Source organism: Chlorocebus sabaeus, chromosome 12, assembly GCF_047675955.1.
Source record: "Chlorocebus sabaeus isolate Y175 chromosome 12, mChlSab1.0.hap1, whole genome shotgun sequence".
Classification (NCBI taxonomy): domain Eukaryota; kingdom Metazoa; phylum Chordata; class Mammalia; order Primates; family Cercopithecidae; genus Chlorocebus; species Chlorocebus sabaeus.
The window spans coordinates 20819558-20833961 of NC_132915.1; the positions used below are offsets into that span (position 1 = coordinate 20819558).

The window sequence follows — 14404 nt, forward strand, 5'->3', positions numbered from 1 at the left end:
TTACTCATGAAGGGAATGAAGTCTCAATGTCTGGCTTTCTGAGAAACAAGCTCCACGACACTGGCAGAGTTCAGCACTTCTATCTTCATTCATTGCCTTTTAATAATTGTTGGTATCTGGAAAAGTCATTGGTAGACTTTGGTTCTAGTCATTTTAATCATCTCATAATGGGGCAAAGAAACCAGAAACCAGCCTATTGATTTAATTCATTCTCAACTTTAGCACTGCTGAGGGAAGTAGAGAGTAGCTTTTTACAAAATATATGTGACAATTGGAACTTTCTTCATAGCACAATATCTAATTCTGTCTACATTTTTCTTTATGAGAAGGGAAACCCTCAGGACATAGTGATATGCTGGGATGACTGCTCTTTCACTCTGTAAATACATTTTTAAAGTGTACTCTAATGTCATTTTGATGGTTTAATTTCTGGAAGGATTTGGCTAATTACATTTTTAGGAATGTGCTCAGACCAGTTTTAGCTGCCTAGCGTTACTTTTAATAGCTGCTGTTGCTTACTTCTTCTCATTTATGTTCTCTGTCTCCTCCCTTCAGAGTTATTTTGCTGATTTGGGGACCTGACCTTGGTTTAAATTAGTTTGTAACACTCTGTGAATCATATGCAATATTTTAATGGTTAATTACTACATTGTATCAACTTGTCATAGAAAGGCAGGCTGTGAAACTAGAGGAAAATTGTTCCATTTTCTTGTGACAGGGAAATCTATATAAAAGTGAAACAGTGGACTACATCTGTGTTAGAGTGCCCGTTTCCCATCCCTGGTCAATACTGAATTGGCTCCCTAAGTAACAAAGACTTTTTTTTTTAGTACACACTAAAATGAAAGAACAAATTTATACCACATAGACAGTGGCAGCTCAGAGAAATAAGAAGAGTCAAACAAAGGAATAATTTAGGATAGTTACTGTGTAGGATAGACATCTTTTTTGCTGTTGCTTAATTGACATGATTGCTAAGGATGGCTGTGCTGAGCCTGTTGGAGAAGAGCGGGTTATTATAGGTCAGTGGTGTCGCCTAGTGGTGGAAACAGGAAAACAGGTAAGATGCCACAACTAGGCTTTGGTTGTTTATTATTGTCTTCTTGTATTCCTTCAAAAGGATAACTTGATGCTTATTGTATTCATAGCATGGTGCTAGTCAAGACCTTGAATAATTTGAATTTTAGCAGATGAACATAATAGTAGCCAACATTCATTGACTGTCTATCATACCTTTATTGAGTGCATATACCTTACATTTGATTTTTATTTTCTCATTGAACCTCCATGACCACCCTTTGAAATAGGTCTGTGATTATTTTCATGTTATAAATGAACTTTAGAAGACTCTTCTAGAAAAGGTGGTTCATGACAGTGAAGATTTGTGTCTATGTTTTGCCCCTTAACATTTTAGGTTCACATTCTTTTCGTGATACCATTATGCGATCTAGTTTTCAGTTTCTCTGCAAATGCATATGCCAGGCACACCTGTGGATGATTCTCCATTGTTCTGGCCCTTAACAATGCTTGCTTTTTATCCCAAACCAAAAGGGAAACAGTCATTTTGAACCTTCCTGCCCATGGAGCCCAAACAGTAAAGCTCTCGACCTACACAATAGTCATTGACACCACCAGCTCAGCCTGTGGCCCATCAGACCAGTTGATGTGTCCTTGGGACACTAGGGTTGACAAGGACGGCTTGAATTCGTGTATTCACTTTATCCATCCACTTAATCACCCATTAACAATAGTCATTTGTCATCAAACATTTATTTTATTTTTAAATCCTTTTTTATATGTATGAAGTTATGGGCTACAAGTACAATTTTGTTACATGCATTGATTGCTTAGTGGTCACGTCAGGATTTTGTTTGTTTGTTTGTTTGTTTTCATGGAGTCTCTCTCAGTCACCAGGCTGGAGTGCAGTGGCGCGATCTCAGCTCACTGCAACCTCCCTGGTTCAAGTGATTCTCCTGCCTCAGCCTCCAGAGTAGCTGGGACTATAGGCACACCACCACGTCCAGTTAATTTTTGAATTTTTAGTAGAGACGGGGTTTCACCATGTTGGCCAGGATGGTCTCAATCTCTTGACCTTGTGATTGGCCTACCTCAGCCTCCCAAAGTGCTGGGATTACAGGCGTGAGCCACTGCGCCTGGCCCAGGGCTTTTAATTCATCATCCAAATGACATACATTGTACCAATTAAGTAATTTCTCATCATGCAGCTCCCCCTCCCACTCCCTTCAGTAAAAAAAATTATTGAGTAGCTATTATGTACCTAAAATAGAGAATAAATATTGCAGTGCAATGGTTTCTGTCTTCCCTAAGCTTACGAATGATTGATAATTATAATTGGCTCCAGTGGGCCACTGCCGATACCAAAGAAGCACATAACCTAATTTGGGAAGGGGAGGTAGATCAGAAAATGCTCCCTTGAGAAGATGATGTTGAAACTAAAATGTAAAGGACATGCAGAAGTTGGCCATGTAAATGAGGTTGTGAAGGAGGGGCTGGGAGAAGGTGGGTGGCAAAGGAAAAACATTCCAGCACAGAGAAGAATATGAACTAGGAGGGAGGAGAGAGAGAGAGCCTGGTTACTGATGTTGAGTTAAGAGCAGCAGTGAAATGGCCTTACCCCTAGTGTTTGGGTCCGTTCTGGATTTAGCTCTGGGAAACCTGGTGGGTTAACTCGTGCTACACAAAGACGGGAAAGAATGCAAATGGGAGAATAACGAGCAATGTTGGACAAGCTGTGGCAGGTGTGCATTCAGGACTGTGAGGGTGACAACAGAGACTGGGATGCCTGCCTTTGGCTGATTGGTGGTGGAGGGACTGTGGAATCCAGTTAATTAGTAAAGCACTTGCCTGATTCTTCCTACTCAGTCCATCAGAGATAGAGCTGAAGTCTTTGTCTGTTGATCCAGAGTAAGCCAGCACGACAGGATGAGGCTCTTCTGACAGATTATTTCAGAGTGTACAGGAGATGGAGAAGGTTGAGTGACGAGAGAGGAGCAAGAATAATGTTTGAGTGTCAGAGGATCTGGAAAATAGGCTGAGAGCTTCAAATGTAGATCAAGGTTAAAATCCCTGGAACCATTGGGAGGAGCCCCAGAGGCACAAACGGACTCAGATCGGGCAAAAGAGGTGGGAAAGACATGTGCAAACCCAGAAGGCACTTTTTGCCGGAATATCCCCACACAGTATCCTGATGTGATACAATGTGAAATAGGAGGTTACAGAAAATGAGCCTCATAACTTTTGAAACTTTGAAGCCAAGTCAACAGTCCTTTTTGTTTGGTGACAGAGACAACACAAGCATCACATACTTTCCATCAAGTTAGAAATTTAAAACAAAGCAAAACAAAAAAGCTGTAAGGTGTTTTTGTTTTTGTTTTTTGAGACAGACTTTCACCTGCCCTGTTGCTCTGTTGCCCAGGCTGGAGTGCAGTGATGTGATCTCAGCTCATTGCAACCTCCGCCTCCTGGGTTCAAGTGATTCTCCCGCCTCAGCTTCCTGAGTAGCTGGGATTACAGACACCCGCCACCACACCAAGCTCATTTTTGTATTTTTAGTAGAGACAGGGTTTCACCATGTTGGCCAGGCTGGTCTCAAACTCCTGACCTCAGGTGATCCGCCCACCTCAGCTTCCCAAAGTGCTGGGATTACAGGCGTGAGCCACCACACCTGGCCTGTAAGGTCTTTGTAATGGAGAAAATGACAGATAAGACATCAGTATGTGCTCCATTGTTTCATAATTTTGTTCTGCTACCCAGCTTCCAGTGGGAGGAAAGCTTTAGTTAATTCTCCCTAATTGTAAAGGGAATCTCCCTCTAGCTGCAAAACAAGAATTCCTAAGGCCCTTTCTTGGTCCCAGCTCTGGGTTTCCTGAGTCTGTGAAAACGCCATGAACGTCACATTGGTCCCTCCTCTCTCCCTGTGTCTATCTTGGGTGTTTCTCAGGATTAAACACGAAATGGATGCTCGAGAGAGCATTAATCCGTTTTTACCACTCTGCTGTTTGAATCTTCAAGTAAAAGATAAATTCTAGTTCCCTATATGTGATATTATTTTGTATAATTTGTATAATTACCTCTTTATTATATCATGGTGTGAAATACTGAGTAGCAGCTGACCATCAGGGAACTTGTGAAATGTTGCAAATTGCTGACCCATCCTCGACAGAAAGTAACGATCATAGTAAAGGGAGGTTGAGGCTGGGCATTGTGGCTCACGCCTATAATCCCAGCACTTTGGGAGGTCAAGGTGGAAGGATCACTTGAGGCTGGGAGTTTGAGACTACCTTGGGAACATAGGGAGATTCCCATCTCTACCAAAAGAAAAAAATTTTTTTTTAAATTAGCTAGCTACTTTGGAGGCTGGCTGAGGTGGGAGGATGGCTCGAGCCCAGGAGTTTAAAGCTGCAGTGAGTTGTGGTAGGCCATTGCACTCCAACACTCCACCCTGGGCCACAAAGCAAGACCCTGTCTAAGAGAGAGACAGACACACGCACACACACAGACACAGATTGTGTGAGGTGGTGGTTAAAGGTATGGAATCTACTTGGGTTGGAGTCTTCGCTCTGACACCAGCTTCTGATCCTTCACCAGTTACTTAACCTCAGTGAGTCCCCTCTGTGAAATGGCGTCATCCCAGTAACTACCTCCAAGGATTGTCCTGAGGATTAAATGGGTTAATATTTGCAAAGTGCTTAGAATGGTGCCTGACACAAGGTAAGCCGCTCATAAGTGTCAAGTAAATTAAATAAAGTAATTATTTGAAACTGCCTATCCCCAGAATGTTTACAGACAGAAAACGTTATAGTCTTTCTGCACAGAGTCCAGTAACACCGTAACAGTGTATCCGAAAGCATTTTTCAAGTGTAAACTGAAGAAATATCCAAATTGTTACTCGCTTTTATCCTGATTTCTCTTAGTCCAGAGTAGTGCATTTTAAAGTCTAGCCTGCATCAGAATCACCTGGAGGGCTTGGTAGAACACAAATTTCCAGGCCCCACTCTCCCACTCTTACAGTTTCTAACTCTGACTCAGTAGGTCTGGGATGGGACCTGAGAATTTATATTTCTAGTAAGTTCGCTGGTGATACTGAGGCTGCTGGTTCAGAGACCACACTTTGAACCACTGGTTTAGAGAGAGTTGATTCAGGTTTCAACTTGTGGATGCATGCATTTACACAGATACTGAGGAAGGGAACTCCCATTCATTGAGTACCTACTATGGTCCCAGTACAGTGGCAGGTGTTTTACATTAATTATCTTCTAAAATTCTGACACCTTTCTAATGACATAGGTGATTGTATCTATTTTATAGGTGGTTAAGACTGAGAGAGAAAATACACTACCCGAAACCAGAAAGTGGCATTCCAGTCCAGGGACATCTGACTCAAAAGTCCTATTACTACTTCATTATTCTATGTTAGGTCAAAGAAGAATCAATTAATTGTTACCATTGATGATTACCTAGTCCACAGTAGTCTGGAACTGCCTGGACAAATTAGCCAGCTGTGGACACAATTTAGTAGTTTTGGCGTGAAAGACAGGAAAGCCCATGTTTCATTAGCTATTGCTGTACGATAGCACACCAGAATTTATTTTTTTTTATTTTTATTTTTTGAAACAGAGTCTCTCTCTGTCACACAGGCTCCAGTGCAGAGATGTGATCATGGCATACTGCACCCTAGACCTCCCAGGCTTGGACGCTCTTCCCATCTCAACCTTCTAAGTAGCAGCTAATTAAAAAATATATGTGTATATATTTGTAGAGATGAGGTCTCCCTATGTTGCCCATGCTGCTGTCGAACTCCTGACCTCAAGTGATCCTCCCACTTCAGCCCCTCAAAGTGCTGAGATTACAAGTGTGAGCCGTGGCCAGCCACGCCACAACTTAAGAAAACAATGTAGTATTCTCATGATTCTGCTGGTCTTGCCTGAGCTGACTCATGTGGCAGGAGTCAAGGGCTACAACAGGCTAGGACTGGCTGATGCAGGGTGGCCTCACTTGTGTGGGTGGGGCCTCAGCTGGGAAGGCTGGAGCAAAGGGCTGGGCAGCTAGGCCTCTCTCCCCTTGTGGTCTCTCATCCTGGCCTTCTTATATGAGAACAGAAACCTTCGAAGATGTCAGAAGTGAGAACTTGGGGGCTGAGACTCAGAAGTCCCACAAGATCATGCCACATTCTGTCTGTCAGAGGAAGTCATGGGGCCACTCAGACAAAGAGTGAGGAAGGAGACTCCTGCTCCAGATGAGAGAAGCTGGAAATAATCTGTGGTCATTTAAAGTCCATTAGAACCCCCAAACAGTACTGTGTCTTTGACACCTAGCTTCTCATGTATTTGTAACTTGTTCACAGTTTTAGTTGTCTTGGATTTTATTCAGGTAAAGATCATCCTGCAATATTTTCTTAAGCCTGTTAGAAGAGTCACATTATCAGTGAGCATGGGGAAAGGACAGTGATGAAATCAAGTTCTAATCTAACTGATAAATCTTGACTTCTGAGACAGGACCAGGGCTCTAGGGATTTAATATTCTCTTTCCAGGTTTAAAGATCCACAGCAGTATAGAAGGTTTTAATGAACTACTTTTATTTATTTTCATTTTGCTTTTGTTTTTCTGAGACAGAGTCTTGCTTTGTCACCCAGGCTGGAGTGCAGTGGTGTGATCAAAGCTCACTGCAGCCTTGAACTCCTGGGCTCAAGTGATCCTCCCACCTCATCCTCCTGAGTAGCTGGGACTACAAGCATGTGCCACCATGCCCAGCTAATTTTTTATTTTTATTTTTATTTTTTGTAGAGAGGAAGTTCAAGACCATCCTGGGCAACATAGAGTCTCGCTATGTCTTGAACTCCTAGTCCTAAGTGATCCTCATGCCTCAGCCTCCCAAAGTGAGCCACTGCACCCAACCTCTGAACTACTTTTAAAATGTTCATAATGATTTGCTTTGGATTTGCAAGAATTCACAGTAATAGGAAATTACAAAGAGTAAAAATATGCTTGGATGATCAGGTTAGAAATGTTTGTTCAAAACTCTGGAATAGGAAACTGGGTAAATTCACATTTAATATGGTATAATAGAGTTGGAAAAATGTTGTAATGCTGCACATCTCGAGGTAATATATTTTTAACAAAATAGTATCCATCTGGGTACCAGCAGGAATAGATGGCCCATCTAATTAAGACAATTTGAGGAAGGTCTAATAAGGTGAACCATTTTATTTATTTATTTATTTATTATTTATTTATTTTTGAGATGGAGTCTCGCTCTGTTGTCCAGGCTGGAGTGCAGTGGCACAATCTCAGCTCACTGCAATCTCTGCTTCCAGGGTTCAAGCAATTCTCCTGCCTCAGCCTCCCGAGTAGCTGGGATTACAGGGGCACACCACCATGCCCGGCTAATTTTTTTATTTTTCGTAGAGACAGGATTTCACCATGTTGGCCAGGCTGGTCTCGAACTCCTGACCTCAGGTGATCTGCCCGCCTTGGCCTCCCAAAGGGCTGGAATTACAGGAGTGAGCCACCGTGCCTGGTCCATTTTATTAAATGAAGGCAGCATGAGGAAGACTGCAAGGAACTTGGTAGCATCCCAGAAGTTACCACCTTAAGCCTGAAAGGAAAAGTAAGAGAGAAGTTTTCAAAAACTTGGAGGAAATGGTCGAAAAGAAAGGAGCACTTCTAGAGGGCTTTTGGTCAAGGAATGGCCAAGTTCATGCTGACGCTAAACAAAAGGAAATGTAGGAGCAAACACACTGCCCTCACTCTCATTCTCCTTCCCAGCACCCACTGGGACTTTCTGTTGGCTGAAACTAACAGGAAGTCAGCGGCCAGAAGAGGCTCAGTGCTGTCCGTAAAGTTGCTGTGCTGTGGCAGAGAACAGGGTGGAGGAAGGTAAAGCCTGGCTCTGGAGGGCACATGGAAGACACCTTGCAGAGAGACATTCTGTTAGAAGGTTATGTTGAAGCACCAAGACAATAGCTCACTCTTCCCAAAGTGATATGGGACCGTGACACATTTTGAAAGAAGTAGACGAAATCTCAGTACGCTACTTTTAAACCTCTCACCCTCTTAGAGGGAATGAAAGGACTGGGATTTGGAAATAGAAAACAGAAGAAATTTTGAAACACAGGGGCTCCCTGTGAGGAAGGGAGTGGGGGCATCAATCCCTCAACCCAAGCCTGGGCAATAGTTTGGAAGGCCCACCAAAGAGAGGCCTGGGTGCCCCAGTTTGGGGGACACTGGGCATGTGCCTCGCCTGTGGATATCTAAAGTGAAAAAAATGTGCCGACTAGCTGGCTTCACAGTGGGGTGTAGAATAGGTGGCTGCCCTGAGCAGCCTGTACCCTGGAAAAATTGTCAGAGTAGTAGACAGGCTGATCTGGGCCATATGTGAGAAAGGCCGTGTGCATTTTTCTTAGATCTCATCCAAGAGGCCTGACTTAGAGTGAACACGATGCAGATCTCAGCGGAGAGAAGTGAGAGGCAGAGCCAGCTTCCCAAGGGCTGGGAAATGAGGAATAGAAACGCATTCCAGTTGTCTAGGGCCCCAGGGGAGACAGAAGATAGGAGCTCCAGCAGATCCACAGGTGACCCATGAGACAAAGTGTCAGTGTAAACACCTGTGAAGAACAGACAGTTTAATATTTACAGACTCCAGAAAGCAACAGCAAAGTGCTAAGTTTTCTACTCTTCTTACCTCATCTTGCTTCCTTGTGCACCAACCCAGGTGGGTCAGGAATCTACAGCTAGAAAGATAAATGAGGGATAGAAGGAAGAGGTGGAGAAAGAATGAAAGGGAGAGAGACCGCATCCCCTTCCACCAGCAGCCAGCCCTAGCTGGGGCAGGGGAGAGGCTGAACCCTCTCTGATATTGCAGTTTTGACTATGACATGGGGTTGAACATTTTGATTACGAAATTGAGGCTCCATATTGTGAATTGAAATGCCTGGGGAGTTATGTTAACTAAGAGTATCTAGAAAAAGTCATGGGAATTGCTTGAGTTTTTACCTAGGATCAGGGCAAGAATTAGCCCCAGGCCGCGACCCTGCAATTGTGCCTTATAAGTACTGCTTGTTCTGCTTATCTGTGTATACCCTATAGAGAAAAATAAGTTACTGCTTCCTCCAAGATAAGGAAGGTGGTCTTTGTCCCTTTTTGCATTCTACACATTCTCCCATGCCAGGTATTTGCTTCTTTGTAAATGCTTCTGTTAGAAAGTTTAGTTGAAGCACCAAGACAATGTATCACCCTTCCCAAAGTGATGTGTGAGACCATAACATCACAACATTTTCAAAGAAGTAGATGAAATCTCATTATGCTGCTTTTACCTCTCTCACCATCTTAGAAGGAATTCCTCCTTGAAAACCTTATAGATTTTGACTATCTGAGGCCGTCAGAAGTTGGAGAGGCATTAAGGGAAAGAGCCAACAGTGTGGTTTTGCTTATGTTCCTATCACCTACGGATATCGGGTATCTCTGGAACTGAAACATTTTGGTTGTGTGAACCAAAATCAAGTGATTTAATGGAAAATCACTTGATAGGAAAGTGTGTCAATGTCAGCATGAATATTAAAAACCAGTATGTCCAGGGCCAAGTTTTGTGGCATTATTTTAAGCATGTTATACGAAGGGGAAAAAACAACCTTTACTCTTTGAAAGAGCAAGAACACACTCTTAGAACTTTCCAATCATTAGTACTTTTTTTTTTTGTAGACAAATTTAAAGTACATGAAGCTTTCTCTCTGGTATTTAATTGAGATTAATTTGTAAGTTCAAACTTTTGGTATTCATCCATTGTTTGATTTTAGTTTTGGATATGTGCAAACTTTCTCCCATTTTATATTCATGTATGTGTCAGGCACCAAGACGGTACAAGAATTTGTTTTTGTTGCTAAAGCAGCAAGTAAACATGTTAACATTTAATCTTCCAGTAATGGAATTGGAAACAAAAATCTCAGCAACTTACAATGCTGTTCAGAGATATTTTTCCGCTGCCTGTTGTGAGAAGTTAGGGTATGTAAAATAAATGATGTATGGAGCTGTAGGAATACGACTTTTCCAGACTACCTTATGTCTAAGGAACATTAAACATAGGGTTCTCGTTTAGCAAATAAATAACCATTCATTTCAATGGCTGCATAGTCTGGACTTTCGTGCATATTTTTGCAAAGATAAGGAGAGGCCATTAGGGATTTAATATAAAATAAATCGCCAAGGGGTCTTCTTGTAGTCCTAGTCTTTCTGCCACATGGTGTGTTACTAATGTGCATAAATGGGCTTAAATGAATTTGTTATCTGTATTACATTTGCAGTATGTATATATTTATATATTATTTTTTAATTGTGTTTAAAAATAAAACATTAAATACATCATTTTGGAGAGTTGAGAACGTAAAATACGTAAATCAATCAGCTTCAATTAGTATTAAACATGTCAGTATATTAGATTTGCCTGTGGGTGTATTTACCCCACAGAGTTTAATATATTTTAGTTTTGTCCTCTACGAGGTAGCCATATGGTTAATTTGTCACCTTATAAGAATACATTGCTACAATCCAAGCTCCATTAATGACATAACGCTTGTGTGTCATTGGAAGAGTCCGTATCTTAGTTGTTTTATTGATGCCCTAGGTCAGATTCTGAACATTGTCTGTACGCAGCACTGATGACTTTGACTAACCAAGGAGCTTTGCTGCTTTACTTCCTTTTCAAGTTACTCCTACCACATTTACTATTATAGAAAATGGCAGAGAATGCTCTGTATTGTATGAAATGATTTAGTAATACTTATTACTGTATCTGCAAGGTAGTTGCCATCAGAATTTACCTTTAGACTTTTTTTTTTTAACAATAAGTGGAAATTAATAAATTATAACTTGGTAAGATTTAAGAGATAGGTATGTTCTTTTTTAGATTAGATTCCAGAATGATTCCAAATGGTTTTGGTAATATATTTGTTGCTCATTTCAAAAAGAAGGCGCAGTAGAAATAGTTCTTATTAAAGAAATCATTTTTAAAAATTAGAGATGCCAATTAATTTTGTATTACTTTTCATTAATAATCTGCTAAGGGATGTTGAATTGTTGTACCCATGCCAAATTTTCTAGATCTATTTTGCATTCCAAACATAGACTATGGTATAAATGTATTCTTCTAATATTCTTTACTGCTAATCAATTTCACTTGAGGCTATCCTTTTCAAAGAGAGAAAAAACTTTTTAAATTGCATGCAGTGAATATTTTCTTTTCAAGCAGTCCTAATGCAATACTGTCATGTGTAGAAAGATCATTCAATTAAAATATTTGTTAGATAACTACTAGACCTTGGTTAATAGCTTTTACTCATATTTGGTTCTGACACAAATGAAGTCATTGTTTTATAATCAAAAACAAGGAGAGGGCAGGTGGTGAGCATTGTGTGTAACCTTTGCGTTTGACTGGTAAGGAAAACACTGCTTATTTAGACTTCTCTAAATTTGACCAATTTATCATTTGGGGGTTGTTATTCTCACTTTGATCACTGCTTTACTGAAGATGTTTATGGAGCATGGGCTTTAACAGCAGGAGGTGTTTTTTGAAAAATGTTAAGTATAAAATATATCTTATAATTCATTCAGATGTTATTCAGCGTTTGTTTCCAGTCTACGACAGCATATGCACACAATTCAACATTTACGTGTAATCTTACACAGATGAAAATTGCCCTTGCTTCTCTGTCCATCCAGGTGAAGAGGCATGAGACTCGCTGCAGAGGTGAGTTCTATATCCAGAGGAGTAGGGCGCAGTGTCTTCGTTTTCTAAAGGAAATGACCAAATCAAAAAATCCAAAAGTTATTTCACCTCACAGAGGTTAGCCATCCATTGTCAAAACACAAAACAGCACTTTGGGCTGACAATTAAAGGTGAACAAGAAAAGTTGGGAAATTAATCTGGGTCTTTTAAATTTCAAATTGTTATTATTTTATTGCCCATAAATAACAATTTTAAAAACCTCATTTACATTTTGCTTTGCTGTTTCCAAATAAATTCTCCATCATGTCTCTAATGGAAAGCGAGAGGGCTGAGGTTTTCATCCGGGGTCTTTGGTCTCTTGGCCACTGCTGCTGCCCATTCCAGATGGGTATTTGCCACCTAGGGGACATTTTTAGAAAACAGGCATTTCAGCAGTGGGTCTCATAGCCTCTTTTCCTATCACCTATGGATAGGTGGTCTAAATCTCTTTTGTGGTCGCTAAACTCTTTCTAATAAAAAATATTTTGTTCCTGTCATATTTGAGTGTCAATAAACTATAAACCATACCAAACAAGTCAGTATTAACTGCGACACAATTGCTACTAAACAAAACAGAGTTTTATGGTATCTATAAAGATATCTACAGTGATCACACAGTTCTTTTGTTTGCCTTCTTGTTGGAGCAGAAATTTTATTGCCCTGACCACCCTGGCGTAATATACTCATGGATCAAAGTTCTTTCATGTTCTGATAACCACATGCTCTTTCTCTGGACCCAACATGATGTAACAGGGCACCTCTTATGTTTAACTTAGGACACATGATCCTGCCTCTTTCCTCCACCATGCACACATTCTGAACCTCATATTCTTCCTTGTTCAATATTAAATTAAGGCTCTGTCATAATAATGTGCTTGCTCAATGTGGCAAAAATAAATTTTACATATTGATCAAGATTTGGCAACACACCTATGGATTGCTTACGGAACATTCATTGGAAAATCAATGAAGATTTTTGGTTTTTTTTTGAGACGGAGTTTTGCTCTTGTTGTCCAGGCTGGAGTGCAGTGGTGCCATCTCGGCTCACTGCAACCTCCACCTCCTGCATTCAGGCAATTCTCCTGCCTCAGCCTCTGGAGTAGCTGGGATTATAGGCAAGTACCACCATGCCCGACTAATTTTTGTATTTTTAATAGAGACGGGATTTCATCATGTTGACCAGGCTAGTCTTGAACTCCTGACCTCAGGTGATTCACCCACCTCAGCCTCCCGAAGTGCTGGGATTACAGGTGTGAGCCACCGCGTTTGGCTGAAAATCACTGATCGTAAATTTTGATTGCATTGTCCCACATAAGAAGCCTACCATAGTGACCTGGACTGGCTTAAGTGTAATTCTCCAAAAAGATCTTTTCCAAAGTTAGCAGTAGGCAGGGCCGTAACTTGGATCCCTTTTCCTCAAAGCCCCCTCTCCTGATCTTGGTCATTGGCATCTTACTATTTCCAGGATGCAGAAGAGTCATGGGAAGTCAAATCCAAAAAGAGATTCTGCACCAACTCACACTATTTAGTATAAGACCCTTCTCCTTCTAGATCTGCAGCCTGGTTGTGTGCTTAAGGAGTCTCTACTAATAGAGAAGATGGGGAGGCTTGTCGTTTGCATGGCCCTTTAAGGTGCTCTGGTGTAGGCCTCTGAGAATATGCCACTGCTTAATTTTGAGTATTTTTTTTCCCATGGCAATCACTTCAAAAATGGCTTTAGAAATACTTGATTGTTCATCTGTGTTCATAGCAGCGCTATTCACAATAACCAAGGAAGCAACTCAAGTGTCCATTAACAGATGAACGGTTAACCAAAATGTTGTATAAACATACCATGGGAGAGTATTGAGCCTTAAATAGGAAGGAAATTCTGACACGCGCTAGAACATGGATGAACGTTGAGGACATGAGGCTAAGTGAAGTAAGCCAGACACAAAAAGGCAAATACTGTATGATTTCACTTACTGAGGTACCTAAATTAGTCAAATTCGTAAAGACAGAAAATAGTATGGTAGCTGCCAGGTGCTGGGTGGAGAAAGAAATGGGGGGATGTTGTTTAATGGATACTGAGTTTCATTTTACAAGATGAAAACGTTCTAAACACTGGCGGCCCAGCAATGTGAATATACTTAATATTTCTGAACTATATACCTACAAATAGTTAAGATGGTAAATTTTATGTTTTATGTTTTTTATCTACAATTAACAATAAGAAATTTTTAATATAGAGTTGTTATATTGAAGCTCATGAAATTCAGTTCCATGTTGCTTTAATCATGGGAGAAGGGAGAAAAGGAATTTCCTTCTGAAAGTGCTTCTCGTGCTACGTGTTTATCATATGGGTGAAATCTGTAAAAACAAACAGGGCAAGATTTGAACTAAAAAAGTGAACTCCAACAAAAAGCGCAGCTAAAGAGTGTCTGCTCTTAGGAAGGAGGAGGGTGGTTGCCAGGCAACACCCATTCCAACTCCCTTTCAGAACCTGCTTGTATGTTTATGAATATATCAGTACTTTTATTTAAAACACCGGATGGATACATCACCTCTTTCCCCTCTCTACCATTCCAGAAACATAGCACCAGAACTATTGCTGCTTTTTAGCTGGCAATGGCTAGGCCCCTTGTGATC

The 14404-nt window shown here is 40.9% G+C and overlaps 1 protein-coding gene and 1 long non-coding RNA gene across 15 annotated transcripts in view; one reads left to right on the forward strand and one right to left on the reverse strand.

Annotated features, from left to right (window-relative positions):
• The window catches only part of PRUNE2 (prune homolog 2 with BCH domain), a 297981-nt gene that overhangs the window by 100000 nt on the left and 183577 nt on the right, over positions 1–14404 (forward strand). The gene's annotated exons all lie outside the window — the stretch shown is intronic.
• LOC119624378 (uncharacterized) lies at positions 7200–12308 on the reverse strand. Its single transcript, XR_005240457.2, has 3 exons — positions 12006–12308; positions 11694–11802; positions 7200–7615 (listed from the first exon to the last, which is right to left on the reverse strand). It is a non-coding gene; the product is annotated as an uncharacterized lncRNA (long non-coding RNA).